This window comes from Aphelocoma coerulescens, chromosome 11 (genome assembly GCF_041296385.1).
Source record: "Aphelocoma coerulescens isolate FSJ_1873_10779 chromosome 11, UR_Acoe_1.0, whole genome shotgun sequence".
Classification (NCBI taxonomy): Eukaryota; Metazoa; Chordata; class Aves; order Passeriformes; family Corvidae; genus Aphelocoma; species Aphelocoma coerulescens.
Window position 1 is genome coordinate 9,364,079 of NC_091025.1, and position 10,236 is coordinate 9,374,314.

Below are 10,236 nucleotides of genomic sequence, written 5' to 3' on the forward strand. Positions count from 1 at the left end.
GCCTCACTGAATTCAGTGTTCAACAACTTCTGTGATTCCTGAAGACGGACGTGTCAGAGATTTGTGTGTGAAGGCAGAATCTGGTAAATCAGATATACAGCCTACTGAGAGGAGTTTAGAAAAATTATGTTGTTTTGGCATTGACATGGAAGGAGAAAAATACATCTTCCTCCTGAAATAAGAGAAGAAAAAGCAACAAATCATTTAAGGAGGGTAAGGCTAAGGCTAAATCTAGACTCGCCTTTTTCTAGGCAGCAGCCACACCTTGTGTATTTACATCCAACAAATCCAAAGACAGGTGCTTAGTCACCGTGCAAGTGCTGACATGAAATGACCTCCTACTAAAACAAACTGCAGGGTGTGCAAGTATGACTGACTAAAACTGATTGCAACAGTGAACCTGGTGTACGAATTAAAAGTTACAAAATGTGGCAAAAGACCCTATGGGAGGATAAAATAGTATTTAAAAGAATGACTGTGTCTGAAATCAGTTTTCTCTCATAGTCAAAAGCCCCAAAATGCACATGTCCAAATAGCCTGGCTGGGATCACTTGTACTGTGACACAAGGTTCAAGGAATGACACCTGTCAAGTCCTCTTCATCTTGTGGGTTTTCTTGGGTGGCATCAAAGCATCATCTTGGGACAGATTTTCTGTGCCTTGCTGTAGGCCTCTCAAGCACTGGCCTTTTGGGCTTGATGTACACTTTGCATTTGTCAGCATTTACAAGTGCTCCTTGTAAATCACATAAGTATCACTTCTGTAACCATTTCCTCATTAATTCTACTCAAGATGTCTTCAAACCAATCTTAATATTTCCTTTACAAATCTCTGCGCTGTTTTGACAGCTGGGAATGTCTTCACACTTCACTAAAATACTTTCCATCTAATTCTGGTGCAAGAAAAGGCTTCTAAGCACATAATAGCTATTCCTGCAACCTCAGGCTCTTTAGATAACTGTCTTTCAGCTGGTGAATCAAGTAGTGTATGTTGGTTTTTTCCTTTTATTGTGTCCTTTTGTGAGATCAGGACTATTTGCATTTAAACACAAAGTAAATTAAGCTCTTTGCCTTTGTAAGGTTTAAATATGCACAGCAAACTTCTGTTTTCACACTGAGTGCCTGGTCCTGTTGTCACTCCCACCAACAAACCCAGGAGCCTGGACACACAGCATTGCTTTCCAGGTGATGATACCCTGCTATTAATTGAGTCAGTGTAACTATTTCCAGGGGCTGTTTTGTTAGAAGAGCAATCCAGCTCTTTCTCCACAGAAAATGACTTGACAACAGGGCATGACTTCCCAACAGCAGTTCGGGAACATGACCCTGTGTAGCCACACAGAAATCTACCAGTCATCATCCAAGGCAGATTCAAAGAATAACAGAACCAACAGAGCTACACATCTGAACTGCCAGTAAAATGCCAGCCAGGTTATTATTTTATGAAATTCATTCTATATACTGCTTCCTTCACATGTTTCGTATCCAAAGCTGCCTAGAAATGGAAAATGAAGTTGTTGCAGTTGAACTACTGATAAAAGGAGTACTGCATCTTTTTCACTTATGTATGAAATGAAAAAAAATCATTATCCATAGTTCAGAGGCCAGTGTGTTACCACTGTAGAATTTTTTTTTCATATTCATAATCCATCTTCTAAGAAAATATTCTTTACTTCTTAAAAAAAATCCACACCATAGAAATAAATTATATTAAACACCAGAAACTAGGGGGTCAGTAGCATTATCTTTGTTTAAGGCTTTTTGAGGGCTTTCACTGGCAACTTGACAAAAATTGTCAGTTGGATATGAGTTTGCACACTGGTTATTTAAAAGTAACAATCCTTTCCAGAAATCTACTGTTTGCTTAAATGTCTTTTATTTGATTGAACAGAATTCTCTGTTTGCCTCTGATCCTTGCCATTTAAGTGGTGTTTGTATTGGCTCAAATACCCTCAAACAGGACTGTGCTGAGTTACGCACACGAGTAGAAGACAGCCAGTTTCAAAGAAAGATTTGAAGACAACCCAAAGTGTTGTCACAAATCTACTCTGTCCTTGCACCTCAGTGCAGTATCACAGTCCCAGGGCACAATCTGACATATTTGAACCAGGGCTGCGAAGACACTTCCTCCTTTCACTTCTCCCTGCTTCCTCAGCACTTCACATCCACTTCCATATTGTTGCCTATGGTGCTGCTCAGTAACATTAGGACAGTAAACAAAACTTGTGTTCCTCATTGTCTTTCTGGCTAAATTTGGTTACAGTGTCAAAGAGGGACTGGAAAAAAGGGAAGAGGGCAATTGGGTAGTAGGAGTACTGAAATATAGACTTACATAAACATCAACACACAAACTCAGAGCCAGGGTAGGATAACCACAATTAACAGATTAACAGTCACTGTCATCTCTGTATCTTCAAACCTTTAAGCCATATAATAGAGATCATATTACTCCTTTGACTCATGTTTTGCTAAAGCAAATTAGTTTGTCCTTGTAAACCATCCATGTAATATAGCTTCATAGGAAATTGTGAAGATTTAATTACTGACAAGCTGAATTTCAGAATTCCTGCTCAAAGAGAATTTTGTTAGTATCTGGGAGTGAGAAATTTTTAGCAAGAATGCTCAGACTTGAATAGTGGGACTTTTACTCAAGATTTACTCAGAGCTGGTATTCTGGGTTGGACCACTGAAGAATTTTGAAATTGGAGCTAGGCAATATATGGAATTTTTAAAAATTTAAAAATAAAAGGTGGCATGGGAAGATGAAAAGGGGAGATACAATGTTGTGTAGGATGAATATATGAGGAAAAGTGTTGAAAATATAATCCATGTTGTGATGAAAACTGAGTAGGTTGAACCCTCAGGGACAGTTTATATCTTGCACAAGTTCCCACAAAGTACAACTTCCCAGCACTCTGCAAGAGTGGTAGAACCTGACACCTTTTGCTGTGCAGAGAAACTGAGGCCCTCTGAGGTAGAAAGCTGTCAAGGTGGTTGTAATCTGCAGACAGGGTACTTTTTTTCTGTGAAGAGAAGATTTGGAGAAAAAGCAGAATTTGTCATGCTTAACAAGTCTTACAAGACTGAGGGTGGTTGGAGAGGGTACACGAGTCAAGAGGTGACATGAATCAAGCAGCAGCATTTCAGGATTCTAGTCCACATATAATGAAAAGGCAAGAGCCCACTGTTTAATGAGCAGTTTCATCCAGTGTCACACCTGTTTGGTATCCCAGCTGGACAGGGTGTCAGGGAAGTCACAGAGAAATACAGGACTCAGGAAATCTGCTAGCTCAGAGCTACTTCTGAAGAGACACAACACTGCTACTTCTGAATCCGATGGATTACTGACAAAAGTGAATCCATCTCTGCAAACACAAGTGTGTCCAGAAGAACTGAAACTGGTGTCAGTAATTTAGTAATGTATTGAAGGGGATGTTGGTCTTTGCCTAGTCTCCATAAGGTTTCACTCACTCATTTTCAGTGCTAAATTTTTCCAACACTGAAGGATGGAAAAACATCTGACCCTGATCACATTTGTTGAGAGACTTCGCTTCAGCCTGTAAGAAACAATCTGAGAGTTCCTCTTTAGTTGGTGCATTAAAAAATGAGAGTTTACCTGAGCTTAAAAGATATGTAAAGATTTTTTCCTTCATTTTATAATTATGTCTCTTTGGCTCTGAAATGTGTATGCAATCCCACCAAAAGATACATCTGTAAAGCAAATGTCATCTTAGATGTGAAGATGTAATGTCCATAGACCACCCATTTATTTTCTATCCTTTGAATCCAGATTATCACATTAAAAACTAGATATGAATAGGAAAACTGACTACACTTAAAAACCAAATAGGACAGACTCACATTTTAGCAAAGTTTTTGATTAACATTAAAAACAAACAAAATTAACAAGATTAACAAAATTAATTGTTAAGATCTGAATTTTGACTGCCACTGAATATAAAAATAAATGCCTGATCTGCTGTTTTGCTGGTACCATGTTCTACAGTAAGAGATAGGCTACAAATGCACAGGCACTTACTGTCCCGTCCTTTGGGCAGATTAAGTTAAAAAGTATTGCTTGATGATTCCTGTAAGGACACAGTTTCCTTCTAGACTGAGGGACACAGGCAGGTAGGAACAGTTAATCATGGGGCAATGGCTGAATCAGCAGCATCATGAGTAGCATCATGTGAGGCTCTATCAAACATGTCAGTGCAAAAATACAGTTACAGAGAAATTAAGGTTGGAAGGGACTTTTGAAGGTCATTATTGTAATCCTTTGTTCAAATCATAGCTATGATCAAATTTGGATCAGGACAATTATTTTGTTAGTTCTATTGGGCAAATACGTGAATGTCAAATGAATATTCTAATAAAATCCCACCATTTCCTTTAACACAATCCTGGTAACAACACTGAATAAAAGACATATTAAACGGACAGCAGTGAACTGACCTGTCGTGTTTTAACCTGAGTAATGATATTTTAGAGACCCTTGTGGACATATTAGAAACAGGAAGCTTACCAAAGGCTATCTGGACATAGTACTTTGAGAAGATGGATTTAGTTGGAAATTTTTTTTTTTTTTTTAATTAGTATGCTAAAGACAGCTTGAGATGTTGTAAATATTGTTGCCGTGCTACAGTGACAATAGACTAACACTCATAAGAGTTTCTTCATGGTATGGTGAAATTAATTTGGCTATCAGTGCTTGGCAGCTGGGAATGAAGCTGCTCAGATTACAAGCCAGAGAAGCAGTAAAAAATGGGTACTGCTATCATGTGACATGAAAACAAATTTTCTGCTGAAAGCAAGAAATACATGAGTGTTCCTGTAAAAGGTTGTACCATTATGAAGCAATCTCAACTCTTCTACTTGTACCTCATTCTAACATAACTTGTGAAGATGGTTCTGCTGTGTTTGTGTGCTGCAAAGATGCATTGATTAGCTGCAGAAAACAGTTCTCTCAAAGCTGCTCTCTTACTCTGTTTTATTGGGTATTTCCTCATGTTGGCAATCTGCTAGACAGTACTGATGTTTTTCTTTTGTGTTTACACAAGATGATTGTTCTCAGATGATACAGAAAGACTAATAGTGTTTAAAATGTGAGTTCTTTATAAATGTGTGTTTAAAATCTGGTTTTATATCCTTTACAGTTGTCTTCTTGGTATCTGTATAAACTTTTATAGAAGTCAGTATTACATAATGACAACAACCTAGCAAATCTCCTAAATTATAAATTGAGCCTAACACTGTTCAAAACTTCCATCAGAGGACTAGAACATGGGTAAAGTTTGTGACTGGATCTGTGATGTGTCATGCCAAGGGGGATCCCTAGTAATTTGATCAATGGATACTCATCAGCAGTGTCTACCAAGAGTCTTAGCCATGTTTTCCATACTATGTTGTCTGTTTTTCACTCACTAACAGACCTCAGAATGTGTCAAAAACCAACCCTGTGTATCAGGGTATGTTGCACATGGCACACACTTTGCTGGGCCAACATGAGGTACATGCAGCTAACCCCAAGGGGAGCCAGGGCAACACAGCTGCAGGGAGAGCTTCAGTGACACCGTGGGCAGATAGCACAGGACTTGGTGAATAGTCACAAACTCAAAAGACAGGAAAACAACAATCATGAGAGAAAGAGTAGTCACACATTTGCTTTGTCAGAAGAGATATTAAAGAGATACAATTCAATACCATAGAGGATTAAATGCTTCCCACACAGCCAGACATAACAAGACACAAAGCTACCAAGAAAAAAATAACAGATGCAATTAAAGCTGCCTTTCATACAATACCAAATAATGGCAATTTTAGATTATACTTGACTTATAGTGGTTTAAGCACAGAATAGAGGACACAGCAGAGATAAAAAGCTCTACCAGTCAGAGGATAACCTATGGTTTAAGGATTACAAGGTAATTGCATCACATGAGGAGTTCTATGATTGTGGAGCATCTGGAGTAAATGAAGGAAGAATGACACAGTGACCTTTGGAACAAAGTCTTCTAAATCTTAGAGCACAGTCTGGCATTGAGAAAGACAAAAGCTAATTATTATTTTTGTGGTTTGAATGTAAACTAAACTGATCCCCAATTAGAAAAAAAAAACAACCAACATGTTTGAGTGCAGTATGGCCAGCCCTGTTACACTGCAGCAGGGTGAGACAGACTGGAGATGAGGGAACTTTGACCTCTGTGTGTCTTGATTTCTTTTGTTTTCCATCATCAGCACGCTGTGATTTAATTGAACTATTGAATTTCAGAACTAGTCTGTTGTCTGTTCCTTTGTCTGAAAGAAACATAAAATACCTGAATGAAGAGACAGTGAGAAGAAAGATGATGAAAAGCATGGGACGATTTCTATATGGGGTATAGGAAGGTATATAGGTATATTCATGTGTGTAAGAACTCTTCAGTCTGCAACTAAGAAATGACTGACAATGTAGGGTTTAATCAAGGAAGGACTGTGGAAAGGATGAACACGGATGTGCTGTTCATTGTTTTTCCAACATATGAACTGTGGGGAGCCAGCTGGAGCCAACAGGAGACCAGCAAACAAGCAAGAGGATCAAAGCTGCAGTGCTAAAAGTTCACATGAGTTCAAGGATAGGCTTAGGAAGTCTACAGAATAAATGTCCACAAAACTTTGTTAGACACACAGAAACCATCCCTGATTCAGGAAACTCCTCAGCTGTAATTCACTGAATGCCAGAGTATATGTAGGACAAGTATAGACACACATGTCTTGTTCTTATATTCTTCTCTAAGCACCTGCTTGTGGCTGCTACCAGAGACAAGATACTGGGCTAAAAGTACTCTTTGATCTGACTTGACACTAGAACATAAGAAATAATTCTGCCTAAAACCAGATCACATAATTAGCCTCAAGAGTCAAATATAGGAAAAGTATGACATCAGATAATTTTACAGTGTATTAGCTTTACATTCTATTAAATTCCATAAATAATTAAATTTTTTAACTAAGAAAATGGTGCTACCACTTTCTTCCAGTGAAAGCACTTGCTTCATTTAATAGAGAAGTTATCATTGTTCACAGTCATTTCTAATATTATATAAAAGTTCTACAGAAACAATAGCTCACATTACAGAATGATAAAAAAATTACCTGTGCCTGAAGTTTGCGTATCTTACACTATTTCCATACAATATATTATGTGTGTACAATATATAAATGTTTACTAAATAGCTGTTAGTGTAGCTCTGTGTAGCATCTCAGAATCAATCCTGATTACTTTTTGTTTCAGATTAAGAATGCTTGGACAAGACCATTCTGAAGAGCAGCATGGCACAGGGTGCTCATTTCTCTGGCTATGTAGAACAGAATGTCAGGTATGCTAATTACTAAGTGACTGAGCACACAGGCATTCCTAACACACATGGTGCCTACTACAGAGCAGGAGAGAGATCCTTGTGTTCCCCATAAAATCAGTACAGTCTTTCTAATTTCAGCACAATTAACCTCCTGACACAAGGCCACAAAATCAAGACTTCACGTCACATTGGGACCCAAGCTTAAGGCATGTGTAATAAGGGAATTAAATAAGTCTTCAAAGGTGCTCAAATCTGCTGAACAGGGTTGTTTCACAACCCAAGAGATCACAATGTGATCTGCTTTACAAAGAGAACACACAAATGGAAACTACACTGAAGAACCAATTGTTAATATAATTACCAAACTTTCCAAACTTTGTTCCTTCAGAGGCATAGAAAATGAAAATTATTTCTTAAAATTAATGTTATTTTTTGTCACAGAGGGAGCTGTCCGTACTGTATCAGTTAAAACAGAATGTAGCACTGGAAATGGATATGTATCAGAATAGAGAGAGGTAGAAATACAAGTATTTAGAAAATAATGTGATGTACAAGACAAAAAAAAGACATTGTGATTTTTCTCCATAAGTCTGTTGAAATTTTAGTCACAATCACCTAACCTTCTTACACAAAGGAATCAGTTTTGTGGAGACCCATGGCCTTGAACGCCGTGCACCCCGTGCAGAGAAAGCCAGCATTGCCGGGCCTGCAGGCTCAGCCAAAAACCAAGGGATGGTTTCCCAGTGCCGCCCTGTGTTGCAAACACAGAAGTGCACGGACAGCCCCTTCCCCGCGGGCAGAACAGCTGCCGTCTGGTGCTGCTGCTCAGGCACTGCAGAGTATCTGTCTGTGGGTTTTTAATCACAGGTCTTTCACTGAGACGTGCTTTGCTAAAAACTTTCTTTCATCACTGCTGAATAACAAAAAGAGACATTGCTCATATAGCAAATAATATCTATGTGCAATCCCAGTAAACAAGGTGGAAATGGCAGTAGATTTGGCTAAACTATAAAAAAAATAAATCAAGTAATATTTAGCAGCAGGTCATCCGAGCAGTATTTGTCATATGTAACTTACTACTCAAAAGGAAGAGCATGTAAGCAGTGTATTTGATTTACCCGGTAGCAACTACAGTGCCAGATATGCTTGTATTGTTAAGGATTTTGGCTAGCAACAGTTTGTGTACAAATAGCTACTTAGTGGTAGCTGATACTGAACAGGCCAGTCTTGCCCTCGATTGTAACAAATCTGTATATTTTCTGTTCAAAATCTTGTCCTGGAACAGGACACTAAAACTGTATACATTCATAATGTCAAGAAAAGGTATCTGTAGGTTTTTCCATAATCTCTGCATAATTGTTATTCATATTCCTGCTTACAGTCAGAATTATGAATACAGTTCTACACTCTCTTAATTAAGACCTCTAATCTAATGCACCTGGTATGTCTGGACAAGGAAAATATTTTTCTGTGGTTTTCACCATGGGAACATGTTCTGATTATCAGTGATCAGTCTATTAGGGCAAGAAGGGTGCTGGTCTGTAAGCATGTCTGATGCACACACAGCAGGTGCCTTGGAAGCACTTCCCTGTCACAAGTCCTAAAGCAGTTTTCCCTGAACATAACGAACAGAAAATACTTTCTCTATCCAGCCATATAAAACTATCATTATTTACTACTGAGCTGGGTAAGAAATACAGATTTTTAATGATGTTAGAATACTGATTAACAACAATTCACACAGAACAGAATATTTCAAACTTTATGGTGCAAAGTACACATCTTTTATTACATTCTGGAACTGATCCCAAGTTCTTCCCTAGGTTATTTTCTCTCTGATAAAGCAGCACTGGGAGTGTTCTTGTTTGTATTTGCTACCCCATGGGCTGCTGTCACAAACACTGCAAAACCTTAGAAATATCTGCTGTGTGTCTTTTCCTACGCTGCACTTCCCTTTTCAGTAATTGCAGAGCAGAGACATTATTAGCTACTGCACACCTCCATGAAATCCCACTTGTATAGGAGCCCCTCCTGTAGTCAAGAAAGCAACGTTTAGATCAGCTGTGAAGTAGCCCATAGTTCTTTGATCAAGCCTAAGTGTGACACTTCCACAATGACCTCAGTAGCACATGGAATTGAGTTTGTTATAAGACATTTGTACAAATCCTGCAAATACACCTTGATTCAATGGCTGAAGAACTGGGGGGTTCAGACTAATAACTCCTTCCCTTTGATATTAACAGACAAATGAGGTTATAACATCAATCTGCAGTGTGTCAGCAGATATGTGATACTTCATAGCCATTATTCTACAATCATTCACTAAACAATCATCCAGGGGATCCTTCTGAAGACAAAATGTAGAGAGGGTTTTACAAGTCTCCGTGGTAGAGTTCTAGATACGAATTCCACATTCTGGATTTGCCATGCATCTGCTACTCTGTAAATCCTTACAGGGATGCTCTTACTGCATGGAGGGGTGGATACACTTTGAACAGAGGCTCTTAGCATTTTGAAGTGAAACCCTGATTCTCAGAATAAATATGCAAAAGGTGGAAATATCAATTACAATTTACATTTAGGGGTGCAAACACAGCTGTTGGAAAATGCTTGGGGGTAGTGTAAATTACAGATCATCCACCAGAGGGAAGCTCATGCATTCATTCAGAGTAAAATAAATAATTTGAAGGTTGAGAGAAACACAGCCCTGATACTTAAGCGGAAGCAATCTCTATTCAAGCACAGGCTTTTTGAGCTTGGAAAGTTTTCAGAAGTTATTTTCCAATCTAAAGGTAACAGACTTAAAGAAAATTTCCTGTATTGGTGACTGAGTTGTTGCACTACATATAATATGCATGCACACAAAAAACAGAAATTGTTTTGGTTTTTTTTTAACAC